Source organism: Corvus kubaryi, unplaced genomic scaffold, assembly GCF_017639235.1.
Source record: "Corvus kubaryi isolate FWS band 111438036 unplaced genomic scaffold, C.kubaryi_AGA036_p1.0 66, whole genome shotgun sequence".
Classification (NCBI taxonomy): Eukaryota; Metazoa; Chordata; class Aves; order Passeriformes; family Corvidae; genus Corvus; species Corvus kubaryi.
The window spans coordinates 23,509,520-23,523,289 of NW_024582054.1; the positions used below are offsets into that span (position 1 = coordinate 23,509,520).

The window sequence follows — 13,770 nt, forward strand, 5'->3', positions numbered from 1 at the left end:
AGGTGGTTTAAGGACAGAATGGCAGCCATCACATCCTGTTGTGTCAAGTTTTATCTTCAACATTGCTTTAATATTCATTCGGAGTTTAATTTTGGAGAGTATTTAAAGCTAGTAAAACAGATTCTAAAATAAACTGAAAATTTCTTTCAACTTTTTTGTTTTCTAAAAAAACAGCTACTAGTGACGTGATGTCCTTTGCAGGACTGACTTACAAAACAGCTTCAACCCAACCAGAAAAAGTTACATTCACCAATAATTGAGTTACATTTGAGTACAAGGAAATAATATACACAATATCACTTACCAGCCCTTCATTACTTTGTCTATCTGTGTTATTTTTGGCATTGTGTCATTCTTTATATGGACAAATGATTTAACCAGTTAAACGTTTTTTAAATATAAAAATATTTTCTCTTGCATTGTGGTGAACAGCCTGCATGCCAATATTTAGCCACATGCTAAGGAAATTGAAACAAAACCCCAAAGACCATAAGAATTATACAAGCAATTTTTATAGCTCTGTCAGGACTAATACAAAAGGAGAGTTAAATGGAACTTTATAGCAGGATTCTGAACAAGACAAAACATGGAAAAAAAAGACCTATTTTCTGAGCAATCAGTAAATTTATAAAATATGTAATATAAAAGGATCATTACAACACTTAGCCAGTTACTTTTCCTGTCATTTTTAAGCATATTGCCTAAAGCTTTGTTATCGTAGTATTGTAGTTATCAGATGAAACTACATGGCAAAACTCCCTGCTTACTTTTCCAGAGTGTTTTCCTCACTTTCTGCAAATTACATTGGAGCATATTCAGTGCATACACTTCTACTAGTGGAAAGAACCATAACATCTTTTTACTGTCTAAATAAATATTCCTTAGCAAAAAAGAAGCATGTTGTCAAAGATAAAAAGGGTGGGTTTGTTTTGTTTTAAAGTATAATACAAATAAAGGAGGTAACTCAATGGCTTCTCTCTGATGTGTTTGCATAAGGAAAAAAGCTCTGAAAAAACTCTAAAAAGAACGGTACAAATGCATATGATACAGGCAAAACACTTAATCCAAGCCCTGCATGTAAAACACAATTACAGAGCGTTAATAATAGCAGATATAATGAAATAAAAAAATCTACCCACAGAGAATATACAAGTGCATCCTTCAAAAAAACCCCAGACCAGCATGTTTCAATAATATGATGCTGTCCTTTCCTTTGTGGCATTCTTCATTGACTAGGCTGATAATGAAAAGATGTCAGGGAGATTCACAGTTTAGAGTTGTATTTTCTTCCTTTCTTTTATGCCATTTCTTCCCATTTATGGCTGTTTTCCTGCCTTTGCTCTGTATGGAGGGTATGAAATATTTCAGAGTTATGTTTTCTTGTGAGATGTAAGGCTGAATTTGACTTTATTATCATTACTAAGAGCATGCAAGTTAAGTTTACTCAGTTGAAAAAGACACAATGATGTTGTTCTTCTTGATATAGAAACAGCTATATTGGCTTTTATAGGTTTTTTAGTGTAGGCTTCTTCTTCTTCTGTCCTAGATTTGATAGCTACTCTATCAGCTGGAATTATTTTTTTTCTTACTCGTTCTCTTTTTGAAAAAAAAAAATCATTCTGATTTATCTGAAAGCACATCAAAACATCTTTATCTGTTCTAGTGAGTGAGAAATTCCTTCAGATTAAGGGGGAGAGATGGGGGAGAAGGAGGGAAGAGAGGCAAACAATGAAAAAAGCTGAGACCAAACCAGTTTGCCTTCTCCTTTTGTGCAGTGCGTGTAATGACTGAACTTTTGACTTTAAAGTTTTTCTCTGGTGCAGTGCTGTAGAAAAAAACCCAAATAAACAAACAAACAAAAAATATCCCCTCGGTGCAAAGACCGGTCTAAGGCAATACCTGGTGAGTGGAATTTTTTTTTCTTTGGTTGTTGTTGTTTACTTGAAGCAGATAAAACACCCACCTTAAACCCGCCCTCTATTCAGTTCAGCAGCACCTCCATACTCCAATAAACCGTTTTCATTCCATCTGGCGTGCGTTTGCTCTGAAGACATTTTCCTGTCAATCTCTCCTGCCACATTAAAAATCTGTCATTACTATTGCATTGCCGCCTGGCTCCTGAGATTTGTCTGACTGCTTTATTGCTCCGCTCATTTTTTTTTTCTGCTACAGCCGAGAAGCAGAAATAAAGGTTTGTTGTTGAAACATGGCCGCAAGGAAAGTAGGAGGCACACATCTGTCAAGGTATTACCTTTCTTCAACCAGGGATTAAGGTGTTTTACTGCTCTCGCTACTGAGCAGTCACACTGAATAAATTTTCTCAGTAGAACATAAAAATGAACTCATACATTTTGAACTGGGTTTCATTCTTTCAAGCCAACCCATATAATTATGCAATGGAATCAGTGTTCAGGGGAAAAAGAAAAGTCAGAAACGTTTGTGTGCACCCCCCCTTTCTCTCTCCTGCACCACCCTTCACATTTACATTATTTAAATGCTTATTAAGAGGGCAAGACTGAGGCAATCAGTACTGGGGAGAGAAATGTTTTTTTACTCTTCCTTGTTGTTGTTACTGGATCCCTTGCAAGGTCAGAAGTGGTACAGGGCTTTACTCCCCATGTTTTGTGTCTGTGATCACAAAATATGCCTGACCATGAATATTCACTGTTAATTCACATCAAAGCAAGCCAGTAGAATTGTGATTTCTGAAATACTGTTTTCTGAAAAAAACTGGCAATATTAGCTTCTGTGTAGCCTTCCCATTTCTGCTGCAAACATTAACTTTACAGTTCCAATGGTACAAATGAAAATAATTTAAAATTTAAGTATAACCAGTGGAAGTGGTTGTTACACTAAGACAGAGCATGCCAGACCATCCTCCTCAGTCCTCTGCTGGACACTCCTGCATCATGATCTTAGTCCAGTTTTAACAGATCAGACTTCTAAAGCAGAACGGGTTATCTCACAAAAATAAACATTAAACAGGTGTAGGCAAATGAAGGATCATGTCAAACATATCTGTGAAGGGGGACAGTATAAGGAGCTTTATGGTTTGTGTTTTGTAGGGTTTTGGGGTTTTTTTTATGAAAAAGAATAGTACAGCTTTTAAATTTGACGAGACCCCAGGAGAGAAGGACTAGCCTCAGTGCAGGAACCATAAACTTGTCCAAACTTTAAGGAAAGAATAGTAAAGAAAATCCTACAAAGAGTCAGAAATCACAGGTCCATTTGTGGCATGCAAATACCTCCAGGTAGCTCTGCAGCCTGCCCCCACTGTCAGTTTGACTCGCTCTCTGTTTTGCCCTAGGGTCCCTGCCTCCTAACTTCCACAGTGCATCCTCTCAGGCTCCCCTTTGGAGTGAGACAAACACCTCCCACCAGAGAAACTAACTTGTGTCATTGCTGACTGACATATTTATTTAGCAGTAAGGTAGCTCAGTTCAACAGAGAAATATATCGGATCTACAGTTCTACAGAAAAACTGCTGCTTGAACAAAAGCAAATGAGCTATCCCACAGGTCAGCAGATAATCTGTCACTCACTTACTCTTCACAGTGTCCCAGGAAGGTCATAAGTCACCAGGATATTGGTTCAGTACTGTATTCCCTCAGCCTCCACTTTCTGCTGGCTATTGGCTTTTTTCCATCCATTTCAACCCAGTGAAGACACAAGGAAAAGTGAGCATTGTGAAATCTTACACTCCTCTCCCCAGTCCCACCTCCTTCCCAGAGCTAAGTTGCATGACTGAATTTACAGCTTTCTTATGCCAGAACAGCACCTGGGAACATGTCAGGCTGGATTGTGAGGCAAAGCTCCATCCCAAAATATTTCCAGGTTTTAATTCTTCAGGGGAAGGAACCATCTTCTTGTTCTGTGTTAGTATCTAACACCTTGCACAATGGGGGATTTAGGGTTACATAGTGCTTCAGTGCAAATTATAAATAATAATGTGCGTGTGGAAATACAGTTCCTTCAGCTATTTTTTTATGGCATCCTTCAATGTGCCTCTTTGGCTTAGACCATATTTGCAAGTAGCTGGTGCATAGGAATAAACAGATATAGTGCATAATTGGTACTAAGGACCTCGTGTCCACAATGTATCTTTTTGGGGGTTACGTCAAATTAATTCTAGTCTGGTCCCATGGACTTGATGTGCATTAACAAGTGGAATGCATTAGGTGTGATTGCAGAGCACAACTTCTATATTAATTTCATCTGAAAGAAACCCAGTTTGTGCTCCCTGAGCCCACTCTGCAGTGCAAGCCACAGCACTCCCAACATACTAGTGTGAAATTCAGCTGATGCCTTCCCTGACACCCCTCGTGTTTGCTGGATCCTGTGTGTGACTGATGCTCCTTCATGGGTGCTGTTTGCAGAGAAGCAGAGCAGTAATCTGCTACACCAGGTAAATTCTGCAACGCATAGTTAGGATGCAAATCACTTGCAGATAATCAACAAAAAATAGGGAGAGAGAAAGAGAAATATATACCTCTTCTTATTCTTCCCCCCCTTCTTTTTACACAAACAGCTTTCTCAGTGACTTTGTCCGATACAACCCTCAGGCAAGTTGAAGCCTGTAGCAGTGTTACACTTGACTTTAAATTCAGATAATTTGCACAAAGTGGGGGGTTTTGGGTGGTCTTTCAAAATCAAAATTTGAATTTTCTTCCAGACGTGTTTGCAGGTGATGGCCCTTTACCTACTAACTTCTTCTGTCCCAGCATAGATAGTTCAGAGTAAAAAATGCTGTCAGTACCTGTAGTTTCATTTGCAAATCCTGTCTGAAGTGGGTAACTGCTTCATACATTTGGGTGTGTTTAAATTACATATCAGGATCCAGATCAAAGATGGCAAATGGCCTCTTGCCAAGATACTTTAAATATCAGATCATATTTGTAAGAGAAAACCATAAGGAGCCAAATTTCCAGAAAATGTGACACTACTGGCAGTCCTTTTGGGAACCTCAGAGATCATTTTTCTCTAAAACAGAAAGTCATTGCCCCTATTTTTATTTGAGCAAGTATTTAAATAAGAACAGTTGAAACTAAAGGGAACTCCATATCTCATTCCTCATTAAACTGACCACTTGATTTTAATTACCCAGGAAAAACAGGACAATATTTTCCCATGGATGAGGAACCTTCCCATCCAATCAAAGCAGCTGGAAGCTTGAATTTAAATATGCATAGCTGGTCAAAACAGAGGGATATGGTTGACAAGTATTTGAGATAAGAATCTGGGCTCTACAGTTTGATCTGGTTCTCGGGTTATCTGTCTAACCATGGCTGCATCTCATCCAGTCAGGCAGTGGTTATCAAAGCCTTACATGCAGTCCCAGTGGAACAAGTCAACTGCATGTATTATCTTCATTCCAAGAACCAACTCCAGATACACAGAGCTTTAATAAGTAAATGATTTCTTCTGCCCACAACTCAATAATTAATACCTCCTCTCAAAAAATTAATTCAATCTGCCTTCACATGACAATTTTAGACTCCATGCTCTCATCCCAATTAACATAAAGCCAATCCTTGCTCTATGCATTTAGGTCATCCCATCTTCACCTGCTTTTATTCTCCTCTTATCAGTAAAATTAAGTTAGATCCACCTCAGGTCTATATAACTAATGAAAGGCCCTTTTCCTGAGTAAAACTAAATGTATTCATCTTCTTCTTTCCCAATAGGAATGAGGAATTCACTTATCCCAGTCTCATAACTGTCCCTATCACATCTCTCCACAGAGCAATGTCAGCTAGTGCCAGCTACCCAAGGACAGATATTGCTTTTAGCGTGGGAAGAAAAGAGAGTCTTCAACCAGTACATTTTGAGGGAAAGAAAGGGCACAGAGCTACCCAGAGTCAGGCCTTGAATTCTTTTTTTTTTTCACTGATGAAAGTAGCAGCTTAGCCTGTTCTCTTCTCATATCACCTGCCACTGGAAAAGAACATATTAGCTTCTGCACAGGATGTCCAACACCTGAACCAGAGCTAAAGTGATGAAGTATCATCTCCTTTGCTGCCATCCACTGAGCCTTTTTACACAGATACTGCTTTATCATGCCTAGGCACATACAGATTTGCCAAGGGGGTTCCTATTCTCAATAACCAGCCAACACAGGACCTCTCCCATGCTTTGTCAAAGGTCTGTTGAGGTAGCAGCTGTACCTATCATTTGCAGGATGGACAGAAAGACATTACAGAATGGAAAGACATCCACTGATATTGAGTGAGCTTTGAGAGAGACATTTTCTACCTCACGCCTCCTGAACTAGAGAAGTTCATGTCCACTGTGAAGCACCTGTGTGTGGAAGCCGGGGAGGCAGCTCCTCCTCTGCCCATTCTCTCCCAGTCTCTGTGACACTGTAGTCACTGACCATACAAGCACCACACAAGGAGCAGTGGAACAGGCTCAGGGGTGTGTGTTTGTGAAACCCACATGGAATCACTCCCAACAAGACTACTGCTCACATGCCTACAGTTACATGCTGAAGCATCTTCTGTGTCATGGTCTCTCATCTCTCTGCTGCTAGGAAGGAATTACCATGAATGATTGATGCAGAGAGGTGTGAGCAGTTCTCTCCCAGGTCTGTTTGCTTCTACAGAGCATGCACTTGTGTTTTGCCTCATCTTTTCTGTCTCCCTCTGCAGTGGTGGTCTGAGAAGATCTTACCCCCAGGGAGAATTTGCACTGCTGATGCACAGATCCCAGTGCTGTGCCTCAGAAAGCTACTGCATGCTGCATTACAAGCACAGTGGCAGACCTCTATCATCACCTTCCAAGGGCCACAGTTTATGATTTTTTACCCCAATATCAATTAACAGTGATATTGGCATTCTTCATTGATCAAAAACTACATTTTGGCTATTAATTTACTAAAGAACTCCAATCAAAATTTGATATTTTTCATCATCTATTCCCTCCCGCAGCCCTGTTTAGTTTGTACTCCCCACATGGTAAGTGCTGTCTCCCTGATAAGCCCCATTGGCTCACAAATTAAACTGAAAAAGCTCCATTCTCCTGTCACTGTGCATAACCAGGAGATTTTGGGAAGAATAAGAAAGGACAGAGAGGTATTCTCTCTTTAAGTCTGTTCATAACACTGCCAACATGTGTCCGAACAACCTCTGCAGCAGACTGTGCTGCAGGTAGCCTTCAGGAAGTGTTTCTTTTTTGCAAGCCAGTGAGTACTTTAGAACCCAGGGCTGTTTGAGCACCTCTCAGGATGTCTTCTATGTCTTCTATGGCTGGACCCGGTGCTGCACTATGCTCAAATATTTATGGATTACTGCTGCACAAGACTGCAAGGATAGATTGGTTTCCTCTTCAGAAAAGAAGTGGGAAGAGCAGAAGCCCCACCATCCATTCTGATCTCTGTGCCTGCACTTGGCGACAGGAATAAGTTTTATTACGAAATATAAGAGCTCTTACCCCAGAACATAGAGGTGAAGTGTCTGCTCTTGTGTCTCAGCTGAAGCTGAAACTGGCCTGGAAACCCTGAGGTCAGTTTACCCAGGGAAAGGAACTTGCCACTGTGACATTCCCCTCTGGAGGGTGACTGCAGCACCTCAAGGGGCACCGGGGCTCAGTGGCTGTTTATCTGTGCTCTGTGATGCTGTGTCCTGCAGGGCATGTGTGAGTCCATGAAATAATGCTGAATCGGAGGGGAAATTAAAAACCACAGCTACATTGATCTGTTGAAATTTTAGAGGGAGTTCAGGGCACACGGGGAGACTATCCATCTTACCTCATGCAGGGCCAGCTTGATTGGCCTACTGAGGATTGCAGATGGCAAGGCTGCTCACCTGTGGCCAGGAGGGCTCCCAGTGCAGCAGCAAATACAGCAAAGCAGGAGGATGGGGACTGAGTGGTCACAGCTGCCACCCTCTGTCCTTGCAGAGCAGCAGAGAAATCATTTAAAGATACAGATCTGTTTTCCAACCCTTGCTCTTTTATCCACAGGAGCCAAAGCCCATATTTCTACATAAGGATTTTTCTCCTACTAAGAGCCATTAGGTTTTCAGAACTCTTTGGTGTATGTGGTCATTATTTAACATTAATTCACAACTAAATCTTTTGGTTTAATCCACCTTCCATTAGTTTACTTTCTTAATTCAAAAACTCCATGGGACATTCCACATCAACTTCTACCTCTGTATTGAATCACATTTCATTTTCTAATTTAAACAAGAATAAATAAAAGCTAACTTGGGATCGATGACTTTGCCTCAGATAACAAGCTCTCTTTCTACAGTTTGGACTTCAGTTTGGACTGAGGGATCATTTCTCAATATGTAACTTAAAGATTATGGGTTTCAAACTACTTCAGAAGCTGTCTTTATGCCAGAGCAGTGATAAATAGGGAGCTCTCTAAGTTAACAGTGATGTCATAGTTTTCTTTGGTAGCTGGCATATTCTGTACATCATTATATAATCAGAGATTTTTACATTCTTTTTATAAATCACAGCCTATTTTTCATTCTTTGCTTCCTCCCACTTCATTTGCTATTGGCGGCTGCTGCTTAAGTTCCCTTACCTCTTGGAAAGGAAGTAGGTTAAGAACAAAAATGAGAAATCTATGAGATTAAGGCAAACATGTGGGTCCCACTGAGAAACGGTGCATCTTACAATAGTACCAGCAAAACAGCTTACTTTTAAGGCTAAATTGCTAAATATATCCAGAGACTTCTGTGAGACAAAAGCAGCTGTCTTCTGCTTGTTTTCAGTTGTTAGACTCCTGATGTCCCAAAAAACACAGCCACATAGAGGGTCAAAATTGATGCAATCAGGATAATAAAATCACTCTGACAAGGCTGCAGTTTGTACTTAGTTTATAATTAGGAGTCTTCTCTCTCAGGTTAAGATAGTGTAAAGTCCCAATGAATTGTTAAGCTATTCACAGCACTCTGCTGCTACTAAACTAGGAAAATATGAAGTCCTAAAAATACCCTCATGTAAACACATCAGAAATTGGAGGATGGGAAATCCAGACAAAAACCAAGTTCATCTAGAGTTGTGTCTTCTACACGGGAAAATGGTAAGACTTTGTAATATGTAATTTGAGGGTAGCTGACAAGGAATTATTGTCCTTAAAAATAAAGTGAACCAAGTGAGCCTCAATTAGGATGGATTTTAAATATTTTAAGTTGATTTTTAAAAATCACAGATTATGGTTTTTGTACTTTAAAACTGACAAGAACCTATTCCAGATCAACTTTTTTTTTTATTATTCTAAAGATAAATAAGAAGATTCCTTGTGACTTCTAATCTGGAGGACAAATTAATACAGATTTCTGATTTTGGACTGTATCTCTAATTCTAAAAACTTCTCTGCACAGATACAAACACCTGTCTTCATGGACCTGTTTGAACACCTTCAGCCAAACTTCCCTTTTCTTGTCTAGAGGGCATCTCATTTTTGCCAAGGTTCTTTAATGCATTGTTCAGCCTCAAATGATTACCTTACCTCCAATCAAAGTTGACTTAGAAGAGTGTGAATTTCAAACACTTCTCTACCCTACAGTGAGAAATTAGAAGTGTTTCCATAATTACCTGCTATCAGGGTCCAAAAGCTGAAGTAGCATCAAAACAGGAGAAACTTACTAAAAACTCATCTGAATTATTGTCTGTACTAACATTACATTGAGCAGACTTTGGGAATCTTCTAGTCTGAAAAAGCTCAATATCAGAACTAAATCCTGTGTAGTTCTGTACTTTGACTGTGTTCATGAAAGAGAGGATTACAGAATTATGTTAGTTTAGAATTTTTACTTTCCTCTGGGTCAGAAGAATATCCTATAGGTTGCAGATTTTTGCTTTTCATGTGCATAGAAATGTAGCATGGTCATTTATTAATTTATATTTATCATAAGTTACATGAATTAGATGCAGATCTAAGGCATCCAATTACAATTTCAAATTTATCCAATACCTCACTCACTCACCTAGTTAAGGATGTGAACTGCATTCTGATTTTGTGTCCAAATTGACTGCCATCAATATCCAAAAATCCAGAATCAGCTCCCAAAATAATGTGAAGTTGGTGTAGAAATCACAATATTTTAAAGCCCATCTTAAATATTTGCTTTAAAATAAAATCGACTGAACTTTTAAACGTTCATTTTTTTCAAACTGTACTTGGCAAACAGAAGAGCTATAAATGCACATATTGCTAAAATAAAATAAAGAAGGTTTTTTTCTTTAAATCCTACAGGTGTTAATAACAACACCAAAGATGGCATGATTCCTGATGCAACTTGGAAAATTGACTACACTGCCTGTTTAGCTGTCCACAATGAAAGGCTCGCAGCATTGACTTCTACTCTGTGTCAATATTTACTGCTTCTTAGAGCAGAGTGGCTCAGAATCAGGGACCTGATTTTTTAATTAACAGCCAAGCTCAGAATTTTGGGTGGTTTAAGTACTGTACTGTTTTCTGTACAGAGCTGGCTGAGGTGTGCTGAACATGCAAATTTCTCCCAGTGTCCTTAGCCCACTGCTTGCTTTGAGATGACACACCCAGGCTCTTCCACTGGTGTACGGTGTGCTCACAGCTGGGCAGTGATTACCTCTCCTCTGAAAATGGCTTTAATCACTTAGTGAGGGGGAGCTTTGCAGGGCCTCTAAAATACATTTACACAGCCATATTCATCTCTCAGTAGCCTGAAAAAGATTTTTCCAAAGTTAAACATAAACATTCAGCTTGCAGGTGGAACCCATGGGACATGCTCAGTTGCCTGGAAAATCACTTTTAAAATTAGCATCTCTGCTCTGTAATATATTATGTGTAGTTTCTTTCTTGCCTTAGAAGGAATGAAAGCACTGACTACAGGACCCAAATGTTATTGTGCTGCACAAAATTGCTTTCCAAAAGGGGCTGGACTGGTAAAAATATTGGTTTCACCTTTGTAACACCTCTTTTTCTCAAGAGAATTTTCCCAAAGTACCAGATTTTCCTGCTGAGTCAGCCCAAGTGCCTGTGTCAATGGCCTCTGGAGAGAAACACCTCAACTCATCCACAGAATGAAGGCTCCAGCTGCAAAAGTCAGAATTTCCATACACAGTTTTCATACATACTAACCAGTCTTCATGTCAATTCCAGAGTCCCGTGACACCTCATAGCTTTATATTGTATCTGTCTCACTGTAGTTATAAACCAATGAGAAATAGCCAACAGCTTATACATTTTGGGTAAGGCAAATAAATTAAATACAAATATACTAAACCAAGATATACTGATAGTGTTTCAAAATTAAGAGGAAACATCACAAATTAATAGATCTGAACCATGCCCTCTCACAGATTGATATTAAGGCTGTGAACAAGTCAATGAAATGCTCTTTGATTGAGAAAGTCCTCATATGTGATAGAGGTTCTATAAAAATGTTAGAGCATGATAATTTTGAGATGATACAGAAATACTAGTGTTTATTACCAATATTATTTGCATACCTTATTGGTTTTAGGTTTAACTAAGCCTTGGTACACAATGCCCTGAGAAATGCATAGTCCTTCACTGACACAAAGAGCTTGCAGTCTAACCAGACTGGAAAGAGATAAGAAAGGCATATTCATCCTGTGGCCATTATTCCACATAGAGTGAACTGAGAAAAGTTATGGAATAGCACCAGGACTGTGCAAAAAATCTGTGGATTGAGCATCATCACATGAAGTCCCAGTTCAGAGTTTCAGCTTCTACTTCATTAAAATAAAGCTTCCCCACAATTTGGGTTTTTAGCCCTCTCCACATTTCACTGGCAAATGCCATGGGTTCAACAGCTCAGTGACTGCGGTGGCCTTGGAGAGGACATGATATTTACCATGTGGACAAGGCCATTCCCCTGGTAAGGAGAGAGACTCCACTGCCCTGAGGACTGTTCCTGTTCTCATCTCACACCATCTATGTGCTCCCCCACCCAACTCTCTTCCCTCAGGAACTCTACAGGAATCTGTGCTCTCCCTCCTGAGGTGATTAACCCCAGCTCCTAGATGACCAGATATCAGTCTGAAGTCCATGTGTCTTCATCCTACAAATGTGGTTACTAGAGCCCACTCACACAGGCCTAGAGGAAGGACTGAGAAAGAGGACCACAGACATCTTTGGGCTGATCTGTACTTCACACAGAGCACTGTTGTGTTTGACATATGTCTTAGGTGTGTATGGAGTTATATCAGTGGAAACCTATGGTTCATTACCAATCTGCTTTGGTCCTGGAGGAGGGGAGGTGGAAACAGGAGGGGGGAAAAATACCCAGATGGGAAATGAACCTGTGCATCTCTCCTGGGAAAATGCATTTCAGTCATTCAAGCAACAGCCTAGCCTATGGAAAAAAAGATTGTTCTTTCCAGCTGTTATGCCGAAAGAAAAAATAAATTTTAAGTGGAAAAGTGAATAAATTGAGCATATTTTTATCATACTCTTTCTTGCAAATTACTTACAGCATTCTTGTTTCTTATGAGGAACCATTTTTAATATTAAAATAGTCATACACTTTTCCAAAAAGTGCTTCCTGAAAAACTGAAACCATTATTATCTTAAACTCCCACACAGTTTGTTTAAAAATATCTTTAAATACTATTAAAGAACAATCATTATGTAGGTTTATATCTTATGAGTAGGAAGCAGAAACCATCAATGAATCATATAATTTCTCCTGCTGTAACAACAACACCATCAACTACCACAATAACAAAAAAGTTTATGCTCACTGTATACTTGTTTTGCAGGCAGTTTCCTGCCTTGAAATCTGCATAATAGGTAAGCTGTGGTAAGTGTAATATGCTGTTTACTGCCAATCCTCTGTGGATAGCCAGGCATGCTTGGTCTGGTGCATCGCTCCTCCTTTGGGTACAGCTCCTTGCTGAAGCGTATGGCAGCCCTAAAACAGCAAATAAGGCTTCTACAGATTCTGGAATCTGCTTCTGAAAGATGCTGCCAGATATACAGAGCTAGATATTTGGATTATTTTATTCTCATACACTATATTTTTTTCTTTTAGTTAAAAGCAGTGTTTTAGTTGTAGAAAATATTTTCAGTTGTATGCTGCTTTGCAGAGGGAAGTGTCAATGGGACATTGGTGAGGGAAGAGAAAGATTGCAAAATCCGTGGAAAAAACACCATGGAAATCAATATTTAATCTAGAATTATGGGTGTACAGTATGTACTGTGCATTTTTTAAATTTAACTTGGCTTTTACTATTACTCAGTAGGAGGGAACAGATACTGAGAGCCCTGGATAGCAACCATAAGAAGCATGTTTAAATACACATATTTTCAGGAGATCTGTAAGTACAAGAAGGAACGGATGTCGTCTCTCTGATCTTTTTTCATGTTGAAAAGTCTGAGAGCTTTACCTGGGAGATTTAATTTCAGGTGAAAGAATTTGTAAAATATTTCCCAAGTTTATGCTGTATACTATTACAGCACATAAGAAAAAATGTTTGTGTTGCCCTATTCTTGAATAAGAAAAACAATGTGCACATCACTTTTCACAGTAGAAATACTGATGGTATAAAGAGATATAAATAAGTACTAAGTCAGGAATCTGTGTGGGAAAGCCCCCATCCTCTTTGTGGTTTCAGTCAGGAAGCATGCAGGTAGCACAGACTAACAATGCTGGAAGAAATTTTAGTATTCCTGGCAGCTTGTATTCATCATGATTTTAACAATGTTTTGAGTGTATACATGTACATATATGTGTAATGCCTCTTTTATATTGGCGATTATATGCCACTTCTAGGTTTTTCTGAAGGCCTTTGAAGTTATCTGGCCAG

At 39.2% G+C, this 13,770-nt stretch overlaps 1 long non-coding RNA gene across 5 annotated transcripts in view; it reads right to left on the minus strand.

Annotated features, from left to right (window-relative positions):
* Positions 1-13,770, minus strand: part of LOC121673929 — a 57,205-nt gene that overhangs the window by 25,978 nt on the left and 17,457 nt on the right. For 2 of the 5 annotated variants that reach the window (XR_006019365.1, XR_006019364.1), the window contains exons 1-2: positions 3,547-4,157; positions 1,964-2,071 (exon numbers count right to left, since the gene is read on the minus strand). The exons of 1 other annotated variant lie outside the window; for it this stretch is intronic. This is a non-coding gene — a long non-coding RNA (uncharacterized LOC121673929). Of the gene's footprint in view, positions 1-718; positions 1,342-1,963; positions 2,072-3,546; positions 4,158-13,770 lie in introns of those variants that run through there. 2 more of the 5 variants (XR_006019363.1, XR_006019361.1) reach the window with 2 other exon arrangements.